The following is a 22,657-nucleotide window of genomic DNA, read 5'->3' as shown; positions in this document are numbered from 1 at the left end:
TATCCTCGTCTTTTCTTTAACTTGGTTTAGATCTGCCCCTTCCCAGATCTTCTGGGCAGTGTCCAGTTTATTACCTTTTTTGGGATTCTACTGGCATCCATTGTTTATTCTTGCCCGTACCATCTTAGTTGGTTGATCTGATGTCCTCTGTTATTCTATGTTTAGCACCCATGATTTCTTGAATTTTTCTTATTTTTGTACTCTGTCTGGTCTTGATTTATTGGCCTCTCTCTTCCAATAATTCATTTCTGTTGCTTCCAAAGTCTTTAAGAGATTCTGCCTCAGTGATCACATTTTGCTTCCATACGTACCATTCCATATCTCTCGAAATTGTTTTATCCACAGTATGCTGTTTATTTGCCAAATGCCTTATCTTCTTTGGTTATTTCTGTGTTTGGTCTCTTCATTTAAATTGCCGTCATTGCTTATGTGTACACATGAATAGACATTTATAAATTTTACAGTGATTTATTTGTTGGTGTTGCTCTTCCAAAATTAGATTTTGTTATTCTCTTGCTATACACATATATTCTGTTTTTGACATTTCTAAATAAGTTTGTGTATCATATATTTTGGATCTTCGTAGTCCTGAATCAAGATTCTTTGGTTATTGGCAAAGCATAGTGTGTAAAAAGTAATGTTATTTAGAGGGATTCCAATACCACTACATTTCCTTTTCCAGATCTTCAGCGCTTGCTTCAAGTAGATCTTAAACATAGTCCGGGACAAACAGCATCACTTGATATATCTTTATTTTACTCGTATTACTTTTATGGAGTTCTTTTACTGCCTTGATTAAAGTTATATTGATTTTTAGTTTTTTCTTAAACTTTCCATATTTTTGGTTGTAGAAAACTGTCATATACTTTTCGAAGATCTACGTATAGGGAGTGTATTGTTTGATTTCGTGCTTTTTTTATAAGTTGGGTAACTATAAAAAAATAATCAAAAGTAGATTTACCCACTTATGTTCTTTGACCTTCATGTCACTGTATTCTCTTCCTATTCTCTTTTTCAATAATTGTAGCTAAACTCTCTAGATAGTGCCTAACACTGCTATTCCTCGGTAGTTGTCACATTAGCTCTCTTTTTATGTATGGTTAATATAACAAAAATTATCCACTCTTCCGGTATATTCTCTCCATTTTTACATTTTTAATACATGCTAGGTAACTGCCTGTATAGTTTGTTGGATTCGAATTTTAATACCTTAGGTAGGGTATTACCTGGACCTGATGATTTTAGATTTTTCAACATTTAATATACTTGTTTTACTTCTCTATTATCAATACTAAGTGTGGATCCTATTGTATTTACTTATACATAAGAATGTGTTTTTGGTGTTTACAGGTATTCTCTCTTTTCCTACATCAGTAGTTTTTTAAAGTATTCGTCCCACTTACGTAGGCTAATAGGAGAGATAATATCTTAAGTCCTTTCTTTTCGAATAGATATAAATACTTTCCAGCTTTCGTTGGGTACTTCTGCTACCTCCACGCTAAGTGATAATTCTAGAGCAGCTCTTCTCCCAGTATTCGTTTTTTTGGTTATTGCCTTTTGTACTTCCCTTTGAACTGTTTTGTGTTCGTATTTACTTTAATCTGTTTCGAAATGTGTTGTATTTATCACGTTTGATGTTTATTTTCTCTTCGATTTCTTTATCCCACTAATAAGGCTTTCTTTGTGCTGTCGTTTCATATTTGTACATGTCTTGTACCTTGTTAGGTTATTACAAAAATATTGTTAATATCTAAATTAATATTTTAATTATTTGTAGAAATATTGTTATTGTTTTCATAAGAATTTAGGGATTTATACTAATTTTAATACTAAACTTGCCATATTGTTCGCCAACCTCAACAGAGAAGGCACTTAGGAGGAGGAGGATGGGATTTATGCAGGTTTGAGCAACTGCTGACGATTTCCATCCACTATAGCGCCTGGCGTTTCAGAGCAGTTACGTCATTGCCTACATCCACGAGTAGAGTTGCAGAAGATCTAGGAAAACTATTTCCAGAATATTTTTGTAAATTTATTATTTTTAAGAAGGTAGCATTATTTTTTCCGATTTCTCTAAATTTATTAATAGTATTTTTTTGGGAAGTGTGTTTACTGTTCTAATAGTTAATAAATAGGAAATCACTTGTAATATAATTATAACAGCTACTTATGTATTTTTTCTATATGTCATTAACATTATCAGTAACTGTAAATTTTCGAGACATTTTTGTCTTCAGGTTTTAGGCATATTAATTAAATAAAAGGATTCAAGGTCTTACAGATCATTAATTTTCATACCATGCATCTCACTACCCCGACAATCACCCAATCACCTCTGCACATTATTAGTGCAACCTAAAAAAAACCTCAATGTAATATTGTTTAGAAAAACTTTTATTAATCACACTTTAGTTACAACGTAGTTGTCAACAATTCGTCGATATTATTTCTAAGCATTCAATAATGGGTCCATCGTATCAAGAATTTGTATTGTGCAGGATTTGTATTAGGTAAAATACATCAATATGGCAGATTCTGTGAATGATTTTATATTTTTTTCCTTTTTCCAGTTTAAAAGTGTTTTATATACCATCTTATACAATTTTATTAATTTTTCTGGTTATAAATTCATTAATGCAATTTCAGTAGTTTCTTTTACTTCTAGTGGAATTTTAAGACATTTTATTTTCTAAACCTATTTCATTTTCATTTGGTAACCATTTTTTTTTGTTTTTAGGAAAACTTTACATTAATTATTGTGCATTTAAAATTTTATATTCTAGTTAAAGTAAATAATTTGACTTTTGAATGAAGCTATTGCTTAATGATAAAACGGGTGAAAATTACAATCGTTACAATGCTTTATTTAATATAAGAAGAGTAGTGATAATATTTTAACGCGTGAGCGAAGCGAGCGCGTTAATGTTCGAGATTGTTAATCGCCATTTTAATTCACGAGTTCGTTACAAAACTTTTCTGTCGACCGTACTGTTTAGAAATAAAGATATCTTAGTTCAAATATTTATTTACTTAACGATAAACAACAATTTTGTCAGCTTTTATTGACTTTATTCAAAGTTTCCTTAGTGGTAGTTTTATTATAGTAAACATTAATATTTGAAATGGTGCAATTACTGAAATTAAAGGAAGATATTGATAAATGATTATCTGCTGTATAGCATTTTGACAAATTTATATTTAAGTCTTCTTGGACCTCTGTAAATTCTGTGATAGAAGAAGTTAAATTCTGATGGAGTTAAATTAAACTCTTCGTCAATATCCATCCTTTGATTTTTCAAATACACAGAATTCTAAACAACAAAGTAAATAATGACATACAATGGCAGATAGTACTAACAGCGGCTACTTCATTTTAAATTAATTTTTTAGTTTGAACATAAATATGTATATGTTTGGTTTCCTACACCACAGGTCACTGCCAATCAGAGCGTTTAATTAATTTATGCAAGCAATGTATGTTGTGTTGCCTATAATAAAATCGTTCATTAATAGAAAATCATTCATTAATAGGGGTCATTAATCAATGATTTTGAGGGTGTTAAAATGGATCATAAATGGACGGTCGACGGAAAAAAGTATTAAATAACGATTATTAATTACTAATAGTTCATAAGTTATATCATTTTATTTTAAAAAATGAATCAAAATAAGTTTATTTTAAAAACAGTCGTCAAAAAACCGTATGTATAAATAATACATTAGCTGTCATAATTACACTATTAAATTGGCTTATTTTATTGTAAATTGGTTACTGTTAATTTTGCAAAAGCTCTTCTACATAAGCTTCATTATTCTATTTTAATTCTATTAAATATAATAGAATATATTTAAATAACTACATCTTTGAAGGTAACTACTGTTTCTCCACACACGTAATAAGGAAGATTCTATTGTGAAATATTTTAAGAGTGTAAGGGTACTTGCTCCAAAGTTCTTGATTTATAGCATTGGATTATTAAAATAATATATAACAAGATAAATGTAAGACCAAATACTTACGAATTATGAGGTGTTTTTAGTGGTTTTTTTCTCATAATTTACTATGGAATCACTAACAGGAGAATTTTACTGCCATCATGGCATGTGGTTGTTTTTTTAAAAACGAATCACATTCTATAATTGTTCTGACGGGTATTCTCAAGTTAAAGTTGATGTCATGTAATTGAATGAACTATCTGACACTAAAGTTGACCCAGGAACGCAACTCAGCAATATTGGCAATATCATTTTATAGTCGTCTACTTTAAAATGTATAATATTATATGACTTAATTTTCAATATGACTGAGTTAGATGAAATTAAATTATAAGAAGAATTTTTCAAAAAGTAACAAAAAACAAAATTTGTTTAATTTATTTATGTTGTATAAGGATGATGTTATTTTATGTCACGAAAAGTAAAACTTGATCAAAATAGTATAAAAATAACAAGATTTTTTGCAACAAAACAGACTATAATGAATATTCTTTAACTAGCATATCTAAAAGAAATTCTTGCATTGGAGGAGTTCGGTTTGACAAGTTTTTGTTGTACTCATTGATGTTTAAAATTGCATCGTCCTATTTTATTATTAGTTACCCTTTAATTAATTAATTATTACATTAAGTAAAGCAGCTCCTGTTTATACTTTACAAGGAAGTAAGCGAAGCTTTACATCAGCGAAGTCGGTGTTGTCGGTACAAATGAATACAAAATACTTAAGCTTTTAGGTACAGATTAGGTAGAGATTAATATATTTACAGTTTTTTAATTAAAAAATAATAATGTTTTGTCAGATTGGAATATATACTTAAATTCATCTACTAAAACTTTTGTCGCCAAGCTCCTGGAACATTTTATTTTTGTGTGACGTTACAAAAGAAAGGTTACGTAATTTAGCCGGCGGCAAAGTAGGTCCTTTATAAAGAGAAAAGTAGCATCCCTTAATTCCAGCCCTTTGTCATATCCTTCACATATGTCACTTTCTTTTTTTTTGCGTTCGCCTTCGCATTTTCCTACTTTGTATCCATCGCCATCGACAGAAAGAGTTCTTTGTAGGGAACCGTTCAGGACATAAATTGATATAAAGCGAAGGCACAAATTTATCGTAAATAAAAATGTTTTTAAGGAAGTTCCATATGGAAGACACTCTTATTTGGAAAAATCAGAAATTATGTCTTACTTAACAACTTTTTTTGAGTATCGAAAATCAATATAGTATAATATCAATTTACGTTAAACGTTAGTTCAGTTTAATAATGTAGGTAACTAACAGATGATTGTGGAAACATATCTAACAGCGGAATTCGTTCAACTATAACTGAAAACTATGTTGCAACAAGGAGTTATGTTGTGTGCTGTTGTAAATTTTACAGAAGAAATAAAGTATGAATAATTTACCTAATATATAACAAACCGTTTATTTTTTTTAACTTAATTCAATTGTCTAACAATAATTCACTGAAAACTTTTGTTTTCTACACTTCCACAAATGTATTTTAAATTATTATCACTACAGCTAATTAGTCAGAGTGCTTTTCTCAAGTGATCTTTTTTGGTATATGTTTACACTAATAGTCTTTAACTGCCTAAGTTGAGGAGGGGAGAACTGTTTGTTATTCAGAATTATGTCTATATTTTTAAATTGATTAATTTCCATAGATTTTAATCAAGATAACTAGTAGAATCTGTTTTCTAATTATTGAAAGACCTTTTATGTGCTGATACACATTTAATAAAAGTTCTACCAGCTTGACCGATGTAAGTGGTTGATAGATTGAAGTTCGAATGCACCACTGTGTAAGTGATTTTTTTCATCCCTTGTTGCTCTTAACATATTTGCCTAAGTTGTTGTTTGTTCTAAAAGCTGGTGTTATTCCTTTCTTTTTTATGTGTTTGGCAATTTTTGTTGATATTTTGCCTGTATATGTAATCGAGCAGAAAGTACTGGATTTTTCTCTGGTGGAGCAAATACTAATTCCATGGCTTTCTTATGTAGTTGTTGGTTTAAAATTTTATTTATTGTGTGTTGGTTGTACTTATTGTTTACTGCTATTTGCTTAATAATATTCAGTTCTATCTCGAAGTTGTTTTTTGATATGGGAATTTCTATTAATTTATGTTGCTATGATGCTATGGTTGGCTGCCAATTTATGTTTTGTAGGATGGGATGATGAATTGTGTTTAGTCAGTAAGGGTAGATTTATAAAATACAGAAAACGTAGCTGTCGTTATACTCTTTACGGGGTTAAAGGGTTTCATAATAGATCAACAGGAAGCCGCAACTCTTTACCAAATAAAACTTTTGCTGGCGTTTTGCCTGTCGACTCATAGACGGAACTTCTATATACAAGAAGGATAAGCTGAATATAGTTATCCCAGTTATCGTAATGTTTATTGACAACAATTCGAAGGTGTTAACGTAAAGTTCGGTTGAATCTCTCCACAATTCAATCCGATTGGGTTTGCAATGGTGTGGTTCTGAACTTCACAACTCCCAGAATCTCACACATTTTCTCGAACAGATAATGTACGGCAAAACGGACCAGCCATGTTCACAGTGGCCCTTTCTAAGGAAACTTCGACCAAATGTGGCCTCATTAGGCCTTGGCTTTCCTTCTCGGAACTTTACTAGTCGCACATTCTGTAAATTTGAGGCAACACTTCTCAACATCCGAGCGAAATCTCATTTAATAGAATCGATCTCGGACTGTTTTGCTAGAGTCTTGTTTATTCCCAAGTGGCCTCTGGATAGGTCGTTTACTTAGCGTATCCATATTATGATGTTGAGTACCTTTATGATGTTCAATATCAAAATCATACCTCCGTAACTCAGTTTTTCCAGTCATCGAGCACCTTCTCCTTCGGAGTTCATGAATTTGAGAATCCATTAAAGAGAGCCGTGATCGGTCCGAATATAGAACTTCCATCCATATAAGAACGTTGCTAGCATCAGTGTCGACTATGAAAATTGCCTTGAAAGATGGTGATGACAGTATTGGTGCAACGGTGAGGGAGTCTTTTAGTCTATCAAAAGCTTTCTGGCACTGTTCATTCCAGTGAAACTGTTGGTCTGCTTCCCTTAACTTATGGAAAGGTTTTGTAATTTCAGCAAATCCTCTTATGAAGCAACGATGGTATGAACATAAGCAAAAAAGGGTAATTATTGATGCTTTACAGGGACTGGCCAACTTTTAAAGGTTTTTATTTTCTCAGGATCGGTGTCGAATTGATCGCTTTTGGAATAACTGACATTTCTGGGGATTCAATTTTAGATTCGCACTTCTCAATCATTTCATGACAACTGTCTCATCCATCTCAACTCTCTCATCCATCGGGCCATTTCGATTTCTGAACCTGACAACCTTAGAGAAGAACTTGGCCATCTGCAAAAAACCCTTGTCGCCAACGGTTACTCCAAGTCCACAATTCAAAATATTACACACCGACATCTACATCCCCCTTTACACCCTAGGACGACAAATTCAGAATCTTCGGGTAATACTCCTGTGGCTTTTCTTCCGTATATTCGAAGTGTCACTGATAGGATTGGCAAAATTCTTCGCAAAGAAGGTATCAGGACTACTTTTCGACCACCCAAGAAAATCTCACAATATCTACCGTCTCCTAAACTGGTCGTTCCGTCAAAACTCGGATTCAAGAGCATCAAAGATGCATTCGATCAGGTCTTCTCCCATTCTGCAGTTGCAGAACACTGCCAAGAAACCGGTCATTCCATATTGTTCGAAAAAACCCATATTATTTCATCTGGAATCTCAGTCTAGAGCAGCCGTCCGGTCCCGCTACCACGATGCAGCCACATGATTGGCCAGCGCGCGCTTCTTGACGTTCGCGCCACGGAGTGTGCCGATACGTCCCGACACGACAGGTCACCGCGACTATAAATAGAGCGGTAGCGGAGTAATCGTCGCATCGTCGGATTCACTCCCCGCCTCTCGACGCGTTAGTGTTCTGAGCTGTTGGACGTGAATCCCTGTCCTGGCATTTGGTTTTCACCTCTGGCTGCGTTAAGTAGTTGAGTTACTGTGACCAAATGCCCATCTTGGTAGTTAGTATTCGCCTCTGGTTGCGTTGAGTAACTGAGTTACCGTTGCTAACTACCCATCTTCCTGTCCTTTGTTTTCTTTTTCTTTTTTATTCTCCTGAAGAAGCTACATACAATTGTAGCGAAACGTCGAGATGAACCCACTTTTGGGTCACTCACAAATGACACGGTCCAAACCCGGAAGACGAATAAACTATAATTCTGACTCTGGCCGTGGAAGCCTACGATTTCATTTCATTTCATGACACTTCGTCATCTCATGATATTTCTAGTTTAAGGTTGATTTTAAACATAATATAATAACTTTGTGTCATTTTGTGTCCTTGTTTGATGTTTTTGAGTGTATAATAAATGTCTTTATATTGTTGTATGCCGTTGTATAATATATTTTTAGCATCTCTTCTAAATATTTCAAATCTAAGATTAATATTTCTTTAAGGTAAAAAGCAAAGGTTGCAACAACGATATAGAAAAAAAAGAGAGATGGATGGCAACCGTAAATACGTCTTTTGAACTTGTGTCAAAAATTTCTTTATCACTACGTTGCAGTCGAGTCAGATTAGGTAATATTAACGTAGAAATCACTACATATACACATTAAAAATTAGTTTGAACATATCTAAAAAGATCCTGATAATTTCTTTTGGTAAGAAAGTTTTTAGTTCTACATATTTTATTAATATATTTTTTATATCAGAATTTGTGTCTTTTTAGTTTACTATATAATTTGTCTTAGGCTTCAACAGGAATAAATGTTGTTTCATCTTTTCGCTAGTCAATTTGGTTTTAACTATTTTTTATAATGTTCATATTTACAGTTGATGAATATATAATTAGATGATTCAAATTTTGCCAAAGACGTCTAACGATAAGAAGTGTCTTATAAAAATATTTCAAAAAATTGCAGAAAACCACCTCTTTCAATATTGGAAAGCTTTAATTTATTCTTTTGATGTTTAAATAAAACAAAGATCATGATGACATTTTTGGTAATTTTTTATATTATACGATTCTATGCTTTATAGCCATCAATTATTTTTTAAGGTAAGATATGATGTTAAAAAAAATAAAATTTTCTCTTAAATTTACTTAAATAAGATAATTATAAAAATCCAAATATAGAAACTTGAATAGTAATAAGAATATATTTTACACAAAAATTGAAAATTCAGACATAATACAGACTAAAGATAAATAAAACCTATTACTAAACAACAAGCAGACGTGTAGAAAAAACATTATTCGTAAGGAAAAAGTAAAAATAAAATATTTTAAAAATCGGTTGATATATAATTTTAGTTAACTTATGTATATCTATAATGTTGTAGAAAATAGTGAAAAAGGTACCTCATTTTTTAAATAAACATAAACTCATATACAACAAAATATTTTGTTAATAGTTAACATTTTGTGTATAGAAATCTCTTTAGATGCATCTTTTTTGTCAAAACGTAGTGTTGCGCTAGTATGTTAAAAAAAGTAACTACGACAAACAAACAATGACAATGAAACAATATTTCCTTGAGTGAATCACACTGCCGAAAACCTCTTGACCTCACGTACTCTGCAACGCTTATTCGCGGAGTTCTCCTCATATTTTCACTAGATGTATTCTTCATTTTCAACATAAATCTCTTTAAAAATGCCGTAAGTCAACTACCAGTGGCAGTCAAAGGAAGTCACCGAATGAGGGTAAAAATAATATAACTAACTGCAATAAACTAATCGGCCAAAAATTAAAAGGCACTTATAGACGTGTCTGTCGGATTTTAGCACTTAATCTATTACATAAATGATCTAGTTGTTGGAATAAAATGTAATCATATTATTTAATGGTTTACAAAAATTAAACTATCAAAATCACAGACCTAAATCTCAAAAAAAAAATAAACGCTAAACAGTTTCTAAAAAATTTAAAAACGGTAAAAGTTTTAATAAATTAATAATGTCATAATATTAGTTAAAATAAAACAACTGACAAAATTTAATACATGTAAAAAATTAATACTATTGGCAAGATAATGTTCTGGTACAAACTCGAGAGTACCCAAATAGGTTATCTTTCAGCTAAAAATTAGTTTGAATATATATATTTATATATTTATACAAATAATTATTGATGTCAATTATCATAAGCTTTTTTACATTTTACACCATTGACTAGTACATGTCTTTTTGAGGTAACACATTTATATTGACTTGTCTATGGATTTTTGGTTTTTCATATTGTGCTTTTTAGATGAACTGATGATGCTTTCTGATTAGAGAGCAAAACGTCTTCAATAAATAGATGAAGTAGCCACCTTCTTTGTCTTTTTTTTTCTATGTATATATATGTTCGGAATTCTATGTATATATATGTTATATATTGATATATATATATATATATATATATATATATATATATATATATATATATATATATGTTCGGAAATATTTCCGCGGTTAGTACGATTAAACCTAGAGCTAAGATTAATATTACCTATTATAAAAATTAATATTAAACTCACCAGTCTTCCGGGTTGAACCGCGTCGATATCCATTGGGCCAAGCTTTCGACATCCTCTTTAATGTCTTCTTCGGGGCTTTCGAGGTCTCAGTCTCCCGAGCCCCAAGACACTACTACACTCACTAGTCATTGTACTAAAACGGTTTAAACAAAATTGACAAAACAAAATTCAGTGCGTTTGAATCATAAGACGATTTAGATAGGAAACTGATTAGAAAAACAAAAATAATCATCTCGCTATCTCTATTTTCAAAAAAGAAATGTACATTCAAACATTACGTGATTTTCTTCTCTCCAAAATCAACGCACCACCTTAACTGTACCATAATTTTTAAGCTATTTTTCTTTTGAATCCCTAGTTGGATTTCGTTGATATTTTTCCGCATTGCAGATCTATTTCTATGTAATTACTGTTTTTTGGAAAATGTCAACGGTTTACCCATATATGGGATGTAAAAATAAAGTTGTTTTTTTTATCTTATTCTGCAACACCATGAGGAATTTGTTAAAAGTAAACGCTACAATATTCTTTCTAGATAGCTTCATTTTTTTTTCATTTTCGTACAATATCATCGATATTTTTATTATTAAAAAAGAAAAGTACGTTCAAAGCATAACGTGATTTTATTGATTTGTACTACTCATTAATGGAAGCAGTTAGTTGGCTATGAAAAATTAATCAACTTGACAGAACAGTTTAATACTGCCAATATTGTTCACAATTCAATACATTGTTTTGCTATTTTGCGTATGTTAGTAAATTGACATGGATTGTATTTCAAGATATCTGAGCCGAGATGAATGTGTTCTGGCAATTACTTTAGCTCATGGAGGGTTAAGTTATCGCTCAATAGGTTTGAGGTTAAGAGGATCTTATACTGCAACATCACGAGTCATTAAACGTTCTTGAGAAACAAATGACAATACGAGACGGAGTGAACAAGGAAGGGTAAGACTCACAATACAATGAAAAGATCAGTTTATCTCAGGCTTCGTGCTATAACAGAACATTTTGTCACAATGCGACATTTACAAATACAAGTTGTAGATGTTCATAATATTCAAATTAGTAGAAATACCATACAAAGGCGTCTTGCTGAACCGATTTGCAAGTAAGGATATCAGTCAGAGCACCAGCTTTAAACGTAAATCATCGAAGAAGTAGATTAGAATTTGCCAGAGAGCACCTTTTCTGGAATGTTGATGACTGAGAGCACGTGTTGTTCACTGATGAATCGACGTATTGCTTATATAGCTCAGATAGACATGTGAGAGTTATTTGACGGCCAAGAGAACGTTACGCACAGTGCCACATACGACCTATTACTTTATTCAATGAAGGATCTGTAATGGTTTAGGAAGGAATATCTCTTACAGCTCAAACGGACCTTGTTGCTTTACGAAGAGGTTCCTTAACAAGTGAAAGGTATATTACATACACTTTTTTTAACCATGTAGTTCTATTTGCTCCTTACATAGGAAATAATTTTCTTTGTTTGCATGATAACAATCGACCACATGTTGCCCGTGTGGTCCGTGATTATTTGGACGAGGTTGAAATACAAACCATAAACTGGCCACTCTGCAGCCCTAATCTTAATCTTATAGAGAATTTGTGTTATATTATTGATCGCCTACTCAGAAGCCGATAACCACCACCTAACTCTCTTGACGGCATAGAAGTTATGGTCAGAGAAGTTTGAAATATAATTGATCAAGACCAAATACGCCACTTGATTTAAAGTCGCTGCCTCGTAGCTGTGAAGAAATAATTAGATGTAGAGGTAGAAATAATCGTTATAAGTGTTTTTGGGAGAGGGAATTGTTAAAAATTATTTAGGTTATGTTTTCTCAGGCTTTAGTTATAATAAAAATGTCAATAAAGATTATGTATATAAGTGTTTTCTTTGCTTTAAATGTTAATGAAAACTTGTTGCATTTACATTTCTTCTGTATGATCTTCTGATAAAAGACATATCTAGATAAATTTTTTACGAAAATCTTGAAAAATGATAAGACTATGAAATAGTAAAAATAAGTTTTTTTTAAATTTTTCTAGATGTTTAGAAAGGGGCTCCAAACCTCCCTTCCCAAACGTTTGTGTAGTAAAGTATTTGATTTAAAACGGAATGTCAATGGAATGAATTACCCATTGTACAGCTTGTTTTTTTCTTAGTATTTGTTTACAAAATCATTAATTTAAAGCCAGATTTTTAAACATAAAGCTAAAATATTGTAGTATTAATTTTCACAAATATTAAGTTCATTATTCGAGTAGGAAAATTGTTGTTGTGTTCTGTATCTTGACAGTGACTTGAGAGTTATTGTTAAAGAAACTTTTATTTGAATTAAGTTGATTGTTTATCAGTTGCAGTTCTTTTGAAGTGGCAGGTATGCACTTAGTTTTATGTAAGAATATGTAAGAATAACAACTACGGAGATATTGATGTTAGCTACCTTTTTCTTCATATAATAATTAGCTAAATGCCAAGGGAATGGTGCGGCGGAAGCAAGGCGTTATGTAGATAGGCAGCCTAATATAAATTTACCGGACATGCTCATATTACTAGCAATTGGAATTTTACAAAAACTGTAATTTTACAAAAACAAAAAAGGGAAACGCTCCTAAATGCAGCGTATAAAATATTCTCCAATATACTCTGCCATCGTATGGCACCATTATGCAGAGCGAATAATAGGACAATACCAGGCTGGTTTCAGAGATGGTAAATCAACAATTCATCAGAGGTGCTACGTCAGCGAGACCCACTCTCGTGTATACTATTCAATCTAGCTCTGGAAAAAGTAATATGTACGTCACAAATCACAACTACCGGTTCAATATATAACAAATATGTGTATATCCTAGCATATGCTGATGATATCAATATTGTTGAGAGAACGAAAAATGCAGCACGAGAGGCGTACGTAGCACTAAAGGAAGCGGCTACAAAAATGGGTTTATTAATAAACACCAATATAATGAAATACATGAAAATAGGTACGCAACCACAAATATCACGGCCACTTGTTATAGAAAACGACGTCATCGAAGCAGTTAACTAATTTGTATACCTGGCCAATACTGAAAATGACACAACCGTAGAGATAAACGGCTATTAGATGCTATTTTGGGCTTAATCTTGTTTTTAAATCTACAGTTATATCAAGAAATACAAAAGTAAAACTCTACAAAACAATAATACGTCCAGTCCTAACATATGGTTTAGAAACCTGGACTAACAACAAGCAATGAAAACATGTTAGGATTATTCGAAAGAAAAAGACTATCGTAAAACATATTAAGATAGACGTCTGAGGTGGGTAAGCCATGTAATGCGGATGGAGCAAACCGACCCAGCTAGAAAAAAGCTCCTTGATAGACCTAGTGGTCAAAGAAGAAGAGGAAGACCCAGAACAAGATTCCTAGATAACATAGATCAAGATATGAGAAATATGGCGGAGGAAGGCGATGAATAGGGACGACTGGAAAAAAATTCTTGGGGAGGCTAGCACCCACACAGAGTTGTAAAGCCAAAATGATGATGAAAATGAAAAAAAGGAAACTGCGATTTTACAAAAACAAGTACATTGTAACAATGGACACGGAAAAACCGTAAAAATGATAAGGTAACATTCACCCATTCTATGTATCAGCAGTTTAAGGATTACTTTCACAAAACCATCCCCAACGTATTGGATTTAGGGACCGGCGTTTATAAGAAAACAGATAGTGTGTAAACTTTATAAATAACGAGAATATAAATCGGAAATCGAATTCAAGATTTGGCCCAAATTTTTGTTGTCTAAACTTTGTAAAACAAACAAATTTTTTAATATTAAATGTAATTGGTAGTATTAAAGTTAACGGCTAAGTAAAATATTTGAAGTCAACTTTCTATATAAACCATTTGTTTTACAAACTACGCTACTGAAATCTACGTACTTTTTATCCAACAGAAAAATCTTAAAATCTACTGTGTCTTTACATGTACAGGCAGAGATAGTCTACGTTACTAATTTAATAATATTATGTCATGGATGTGCTTGTTAAATCCCCGTATTAAAGTGATTTTCGGGAAATCTGTTTTTTTTTAATATTCTTACTGCTTGTTATAAAATGTTCAAAAGGTTAGGTCAGCTTCTATGAGTATTTAGTATAAAAAAAAAAAACACAAAGTTAGTTATATAAGATATCAGATATTAAACAACTCGTTCACGTACAAAGAGAAATATACGATGGCTTCAATATAAAATAATTATTACAATTTTATTGAAAATGAAGAATTATAATATGTCAACGTTAATGCCGAAATAGTTCCTTAAAATGTTAAAAGAATGCAATAAATTTAATAGTTATGAATATAAATCACAAACTTTAGTACAAATTTAATAGTAAATGCAAAGAATTGAAAAAGTATTATCAAAGTCTGAATTTTTTGTGGGATGTAAAAGCTACGATATAGAGGTGTGTGTAGGTATTTGCGAGATTAACCGCTTTTGCGGGAACAGAAGTAGACTTAGTTTAAAAAATCAGTAGTGTTTTCGAAGTGATATGCGCTTTTTGTGGTGTTTGTGTGTCCCCTGAGATTTATTATATATATATATATATATATATATATATATATATATATATATATATATATATATATACATACATAGGAGCACGATTCATATGCACCGGCGCTATATTTATAATAAGGTAAGTGCAAGAGAAATCATCAGAATAAAACAAACCGCCATATACAGAATGACGGTATTAGATTTTTGTTTCGCATTTCGACCTCTTTAAGTCTCTTCAGAACGGTATAGTCACTGCTCTGAACCAAAACAAAAATCTTTCCCGTCCTAGACAATAGTTATTAAAATAACTATATACGGACGTAACTACGCCATCTAAAAACAAAAAGAGAAATCAAACGATTTCTACTTAGCGAAACCGAATTCAAATCTTAACCACTGTGTTTCCTAAAGTTATTTACTTCGTTGGAAGTACGAGAAACTGAATTCACTACGAATTTTGACTAGGATGAACGGCTTGTGGAATGCAATTTTAGATTCCCTTGCCGAGTAATTCATCCAGCTGTTTGTTTCGTAAATTTTAGGAAACACAGTGGTTAAGATTTGAATTCGGTTTCGCTAAGTAGAAATCGTTTGATTTCTCTTTTTGTTTAAACCGCCATATGTTTGTTTCGTACATATACGAAAGACCTACCTTACCATACCTTACGAAGACATTTGACCGGGTTACATTAAGAGACCTTATCTACTTATTGTACGAAAGAGAGATACCTTTAAGGATAATCAAAGTGATCGATAATATCTACCAAAACAACACAATAAAAGCAAAAGTAGAAAAATAACTAACCGACCCTATTGAAGCAGGCGTTGGGATAAAACAGTAAGATTCCCTGAGTCCTCTATTGTTCAACCTGATAAAAAATAAAAAAATAAGAACCACATAAGGATGCCAAATGGGAGGAAACCAACTTAAAATAATCTGCTATGCATACGACGCAATACTACTCTCTCAAACTAAAGATGATTTGCACCAATAAAGTATAACCGTCAGAAAATTCAACATGCTTATTTCTCCAAAAAAGACAAAATGCATGGTTATAACATCAAATTTACTGAGATGTAAATTAGAGCTCAAATAATAGAACAAGTGATATAGTTTAAATTATCTAGGCATCACATTCTCTAGCTACGGAAAGCTCGAAACTAAAGTGAAAGATCAAGTGAATAGAGCAAACAGAGCTGCCGGTTGCCTGAATGAAACAATGTGGAGAAATAAAAATATCGGGAAAGAAATAAAAGGCAGAATTTACAAAACAGTCATCAGACCATATACGACATACGCGGCAGAAACACGACCTGGCACAAACAGGACAAAAATGATAGAAACAGCAAAGATGAAAACACTTAAAAAATTATTGATGGTAAGACACTATTGAACAAAGCTAGAAGTACAGATATACAACGTAGATGCAAGGTGAAGAACATCAAGAACTGCGTAAAAATAGAAGAATAAAATGGAACGATCACACAAGCCAAATGACAACAGAGTGGTTAGGAGGGCAAGGTTCCCCAATAGGTAGACGATCAGTAGAACGAGCACAAAAATGATGGAACGACAACTTGCTGGAGGCACATTAAAAAACAGAGTCATGTCTACATAAAAAGAAGAAGAAGAAGGAGTATTATAACGTTATTTTAGCATCCCTACTTCGTGACCCATTAAGAAGATAAAAAATCAAACGCGGAAAGTCAACGAATGTCTCCTGTTTATTTCCCACTTGAAGTGGTTGGCAAACAAAGGTGCGTATCAATATAGTGTTATGACGTCATTTCAAAAAGCTTGCTACTGCTAAAAGTTTTTAATCCTTTGCACATTTCGATAGCCCAGAGAAACAAAAATCGATTTTAATAAACCTTTTTTGTACCTCGCTGTCAAAGGAGATGGCATTTGTGGCACTGTGGGCTAACCACTGAAAGTGGAAAGTATTTTGGAGACAGTAGTTGCTCCTTTCGAGTTTGGAATTGAATTAGCTTAAATGAATGTTTGTATATACTAAACAGTTATATCGTTTTATTGACACCGATTCAAATGGAAAGAGTTGACTAATTTGTGCAAAGTAGTTATCATTCGAAGTAGTTATCGTTTAATCAATATTACAACAATAAAACGCCATAATAACTATAAAAAATCATCATATAACACAACAAGCGAATATTATTCGAAGAAACACAGGTCAATAATAAAAACAACACATCACTATACGATATACTATATATATATTTATATATATATATATATATATATATATATATATATATATATATATATATATATACATATATATATATATATATACATATATATATATATATATATATATATATATATATATATATATATATATATATATATATATATATATATATATATATATATATAACTTTTAATAAGCAATTTGTGACTGTGGCCTATAAAGTCGTATAACAATGTATCTCCACTGAATTAGGCATTCTGGAAGATCAGAGATACACATAATTTTGGAATTGGAGGACGTCCTTCAGTTCAATACAATTTTTTTAGTAGCTTTAATTTGCTTTATTATTTAGAAAATAACCTAATCACATTTGACAATGCGGCCCACTAATTTAAAAGCACTTCTTTCCGGTGTGTTTACCAAGCCCATTTAATAAAAACGAGTTTTCTTTCTAACACTGCCACAAATGAAGATCGTACAGGTGACCATAATCAACATTAACATCTAAACACATTTTACAGTTACACTTTTTGTTTATTTTCGTGTCATCTTTTTCGAATTGAATAAAAATATCATTAAGGTGGAATTGGTAGCATTGTGTTTGACAGCTAGAATTATTGTGGATCATTAAACAACAAAGGTTGGTTAACATAAGTAAGGAGATGTAGAGATAAACATATGATTCCTTGACATATTTCGAACATGTGCAAGGCTCACAGGAAACTGACTTTTCGATATTATAAAGAAGATGATGTGTAAAATAATAATTTTTAAATGAAATTAATTTACATGTTGCAGAAATTTTAATTATAAGAAGTTCGAAAATAGAATCATTTACAATATTTACATAATAATACAACTTTCGAATTATAAACAATATTGTGTATCTACAAGCATATAACAATACTGGTTTACTTGTGCAAGGAAAAAATATGTTTAAGCATAATGTAGAAATAACGCAAGATCTTGAAAAGTTGAAAAATAAAACTTTTACGAGTACCTATATAAATAATTTTTGTCTTGGGTACATATCGTTTTATTTTGTTTATATTATTGTGTATTGTATTAGTTATGATTTGAGGCGTTACCGAGTATGTTGTACGCCAAGCGCACAGAGAGCGTGCGCGGATGCCGATTTCTATACTGACATAACTTTTTTTCTATTATATATTTTGACTTTAACATTTTCAGAAAACTTCTTCTGTTTTGTTTTCTGTTTGTGTTTTCTGTTTTACTGTTATGTTGGTTAGAATTATAAACTTATAGAGTTTATCAACTTTTTCAAGCAAACCTTAAACTAACGAAATCTGTCAACAAAATGTTTAACAAATTACGATTCCTTAGGTAACTTGTCTAAACATTTCCAATACCTTAGGTAACTTGTTTAAACATTTAAATACTTTAAAGAAGGATACAGTAAACATTCCAAAAGAAAATATTCACAGCAACCAAAGATACACGAAGTTAAAGTTGAAAAATAATAAAAATTTTTTTTTCGCATTTTTACATAAAATTTAATTTTTGAACATTTTGAATTCTAGATAAAAATAAAATGTATATTATGATTCAGCGACCTCGTAAACATAAAGAATGATCAAATTTAGTCATTCACCTATTGTTTGCTTTTTTGATTTCTAAGCCTCTCGCCTATTTCGTTCATGTAAAAAATATTTTGGTCTTAGTACATAATTTGGATTTAGTGACTTTTGCCTTTTTATTTGGTCTTTGATAATAAATGAGAAATTGGGAAATGCAATATTGTATTTTTATAATAATGTTGGATACTGCCAAATAGTCAATTAAGACACTTTAAGCGTCCAATTAAATAAAATTAGGAAGCTAAATATGCATGTTTAATATTTTGGTAATAAAAACGTTTCTACCATAAATTTTTTTTAAAAACATTCTATAACTTCTATAACATTCTAAAACATTCTATAATTTCTATAACATTCAATAACTAGAAGCATTCGAAATGTGGGTGTACCGACGCATTCTTCGTATATCCTTGACCGAACATGTCACCAACACAGAGGTAATCCAAAGAATCGGAAAGGAGAAAGAAATCGTGAATACAATTAAACAAAGAAAGCTTGAATATCTAGGCCACATATTGAGACACGATAAGTACCGTCTACTGCAATTGATTGTCCAGGGAAAAATAGAGAGTAAGCGAGGGCCAGGCAGGAGAAGACACTCGTGGCTCCAAAATCTGAGGAAGTGGTTCGGGCTCACATCGGTCGAACTATTCAGAAGCGCCGCAAATAAGATCAGAATTGCCATGTTAATAGCCAACGTTCGCAACGGACAGGGCACTTGAAGAAGAAGAAGAAGAAAAACATTTTAACGAATAAAGTAATGACAATACTGGTTTAATAGTTTTTTTTTTTATTTTGATCAATGAGTCAAAATACAAACTAATGTTTTTATTTTGAGAACGATTTCCGAACTGGAAATTGAAACGTCAATAAACGTACTTTAACATTTAATTGTGGCTTATTTCCATTTAAATAGTAATTACTTTAAAATGCCACAAGAAAATAGCTTTAGAACAACATAAACGTGACGTAAGGCTGAATAATGTAATAATCTATTTCTTGAAATCGTAGGCTTCCACGGCCAGAGTCAGAATTATAGTTTATTCGTCTTCCGGGTTTGGACCGTGTCATTTGTGAGTGACCCAAAAGTGGGTTCATCTCGACGTTTCGCTACAATTGTATGTAGCTTCTTCAGGAGAACAAAAAAAGAAAAAGAAGCAAAAGACAGGAAGATGGGTAGTTAGCAACGGTAACTCAGTTACTCAACGCAACCAGAGGCGAATTATAACTACCAAGATGGGCATTTGGTCACAGTAACTCAACTACTCAACGCAGCCAGAGGTGAAAACCAAATGCCAGGACAGGGATTCACGTCCAACAGCTCAGAACACTAACGCGTCGAGAGGCAGGGAGTGAATCCGACGATTACTCCGCTACCGCTCTATTTATAGTCGCGGTGACCTGCCGTGTCGGGACGTATCGGCACACTCCGTGGCGCGAACGTCAAGAAGCGCGCGCTGGCCAATCATGTGGCTGCATCGTGGTAGCGGGACCGGACGGCGGCTCTTTTGTTTCTTTTTCTTTTTTTGTTCTCCTGAAGAAGCTACATACAATTGTAGCGAAACGTCGAGATGAACCCACTTTTGGGTCACTCACAAATGACACGGTCCAAACCCGGAAGACGAATAAACTATAATCTATTTCTTGTCTGCCAATACAACTTCACGTATTCAACCGAAGTTATATGAAAATTTATAGCACATATGGATTTTGATGACTCGAGATCTTCACCTATGCTCCAATGATATAGCAAGAAAAATTTCAGTTCTCTCTGCTATTTATGTGATGAACAAAAGTTGGCGTAATATTTTGGAAAATTTAATAAAATATTGTTTTTCAAAGTGGCCGAAAATTTATCACCCGTAGAAAATGAGGAAAACCCAAAACAGACAGAATGTGAGATGAAGACTTTTCAAGATTTATTTCTTTCAACAATAATTAATTAGTTTTAAAGTTAAAAGTTACTAAAGATCATCAGCCAAACAATAAGTCCAACCAACATTTTTCCTATTTCGTAGAAATTCCATCGGCAAGTCCTAACCGCTTGTAATATCATAAGAAGTTTTCTGGAAGGCCAATCCAATGTTAATTCAAAATTAAGATTACTGATTATTTTTTAACAAAAAATAATTAATTCTGTTATACGTTAATAAGAAAATATATAGTGTAACGTGATAAACGTCACATATTTTTTATATATAATTTCTTTTGATATTATTTATTTATTAACTTTATCTTTAATTTTTACTATTTTTATTCTAAAAATAGTTGGCGACCAATTTTTCATTCAACTGTTAAATCAACTAAATATCCTATTTAATATTTAATTTTTATTTTCAATCTATTGAAATAATATAGTCAAATAATATTCCCGTATTTGATTCCACTCTATTCTATGTGGCAGACATGGAACATATAAATTTCTATGTCTTACTTTAGTTGACAAACGGGAGCAAAAATTTTGCGGGAAGCATAGTTATCGAGGCATACTTTAAACTATTTTAATGGTTTATTAACAAGAAAATACATACAAGTGAGAAAAAACAAGTAAGAAAACAATAATAGTTCCCTTTTGGAGTTGAATCCTGTTCTGACAAGGATGAGCTGATGGCCCTTTCTTCTTCTGTTTTCTTGCCAGCCTGTCTTTTTGTGCCGACATTTACTCGCTTCAGTAGCACAGTCAAACCCATATTTGTGGCAGGCGTTTAAGAGTCAATCCGCCACAGGGTTCCCCTCCAGTGAGGAACCTGCTGATTTCGAACGGCTCTGTTAACCTGTGTTTCTCAGCAGACGGTTGGCATATGCATGTTCTTTCTGCACATGTTGGGCCGCTGGAATAAAGACTGGTTTGAGTCGGTCCAAGGAAATTCATTGAGGAACATTTTGGATGTCTACTATGGTAAACTTGTCACTACGTTCCAAAACTCTAAACGGGCTGGTATGGAGTGTTGTAAGTGGAGGCTTTACTTTATCGGTCCGAATAAACACATGAGTTGTGATCTGCAGATCCGGATGGACAAAGGCAGTGCGGGCTAAGTGGTTGCTTATTTGTACAGGCCGCCATGCTTTCATGGTCTCACCCAGTCGTTGGACCAAACTATGTTCGTCGGGTGCACGGGCACTAGGGACAAGCAGCTGTCCAGGGAAGCAGACTGGGGTACCATATAATAAGTCGGAGGCTGTACACGAAATGTCTTGCTTGAAAGTATTTCAAAGACTCAGCGTGACCAAAGGGAGGGCTTCAATCCACGATACTGTTTCAGTGGCGATGAGCGCAGCTTTGAGTGTTTGGTGAAAACGTTCTATACATCCGTTTGACTGTGGATGGTAGGCAGTGGTCTAAATATAATGTATTTATAGGAATATATTGAACTGGCGAAACAACTGGCTATCAAATTGTCTACCTCTGTCTGTAGTTTTGGTCCCTGGTACAAAAAACCTAAATACCCATTCCTCTAGGAGGTTCTGTGCAACTACTTCGGTTGTAATCTGTGAAATGCGGCACAAATCGTTCAACAATCCTTCGTATTGTAGCAGCGTGCCCTGGCTGGGACTGCATGTGTAATTTCAGAAAAACATCTTTCTGGAACACAGGTTACACATAAACTCATATATAACAATCTTGGACTGAACAAAAAATGGGTCGCTGTATGTAAATGAGTCGAAGTGATGTATGCCACTGAATATGGCAAGTAGCTCTTAGTCATAA

Source organism: Diabrotica undecimpunctata, chromosome 2 (assembly GCF_040954645.1).
Source record: "Diabrotica undecimpunctata isolate CICGRU chromosome 2, icDiaUnde3, whole genome shotgun sequence".
Classification (NCBI taxonomy): domain Eukaryota; kingdom Metazoa; phylum Arthropoda; class Insecta; order Coleoptera; family Chrysomelidae; genus Diabrotica; species Diabrotica undecimpunctata.
Note: the sequence above shows the minus strand (reverse complement) of the source record.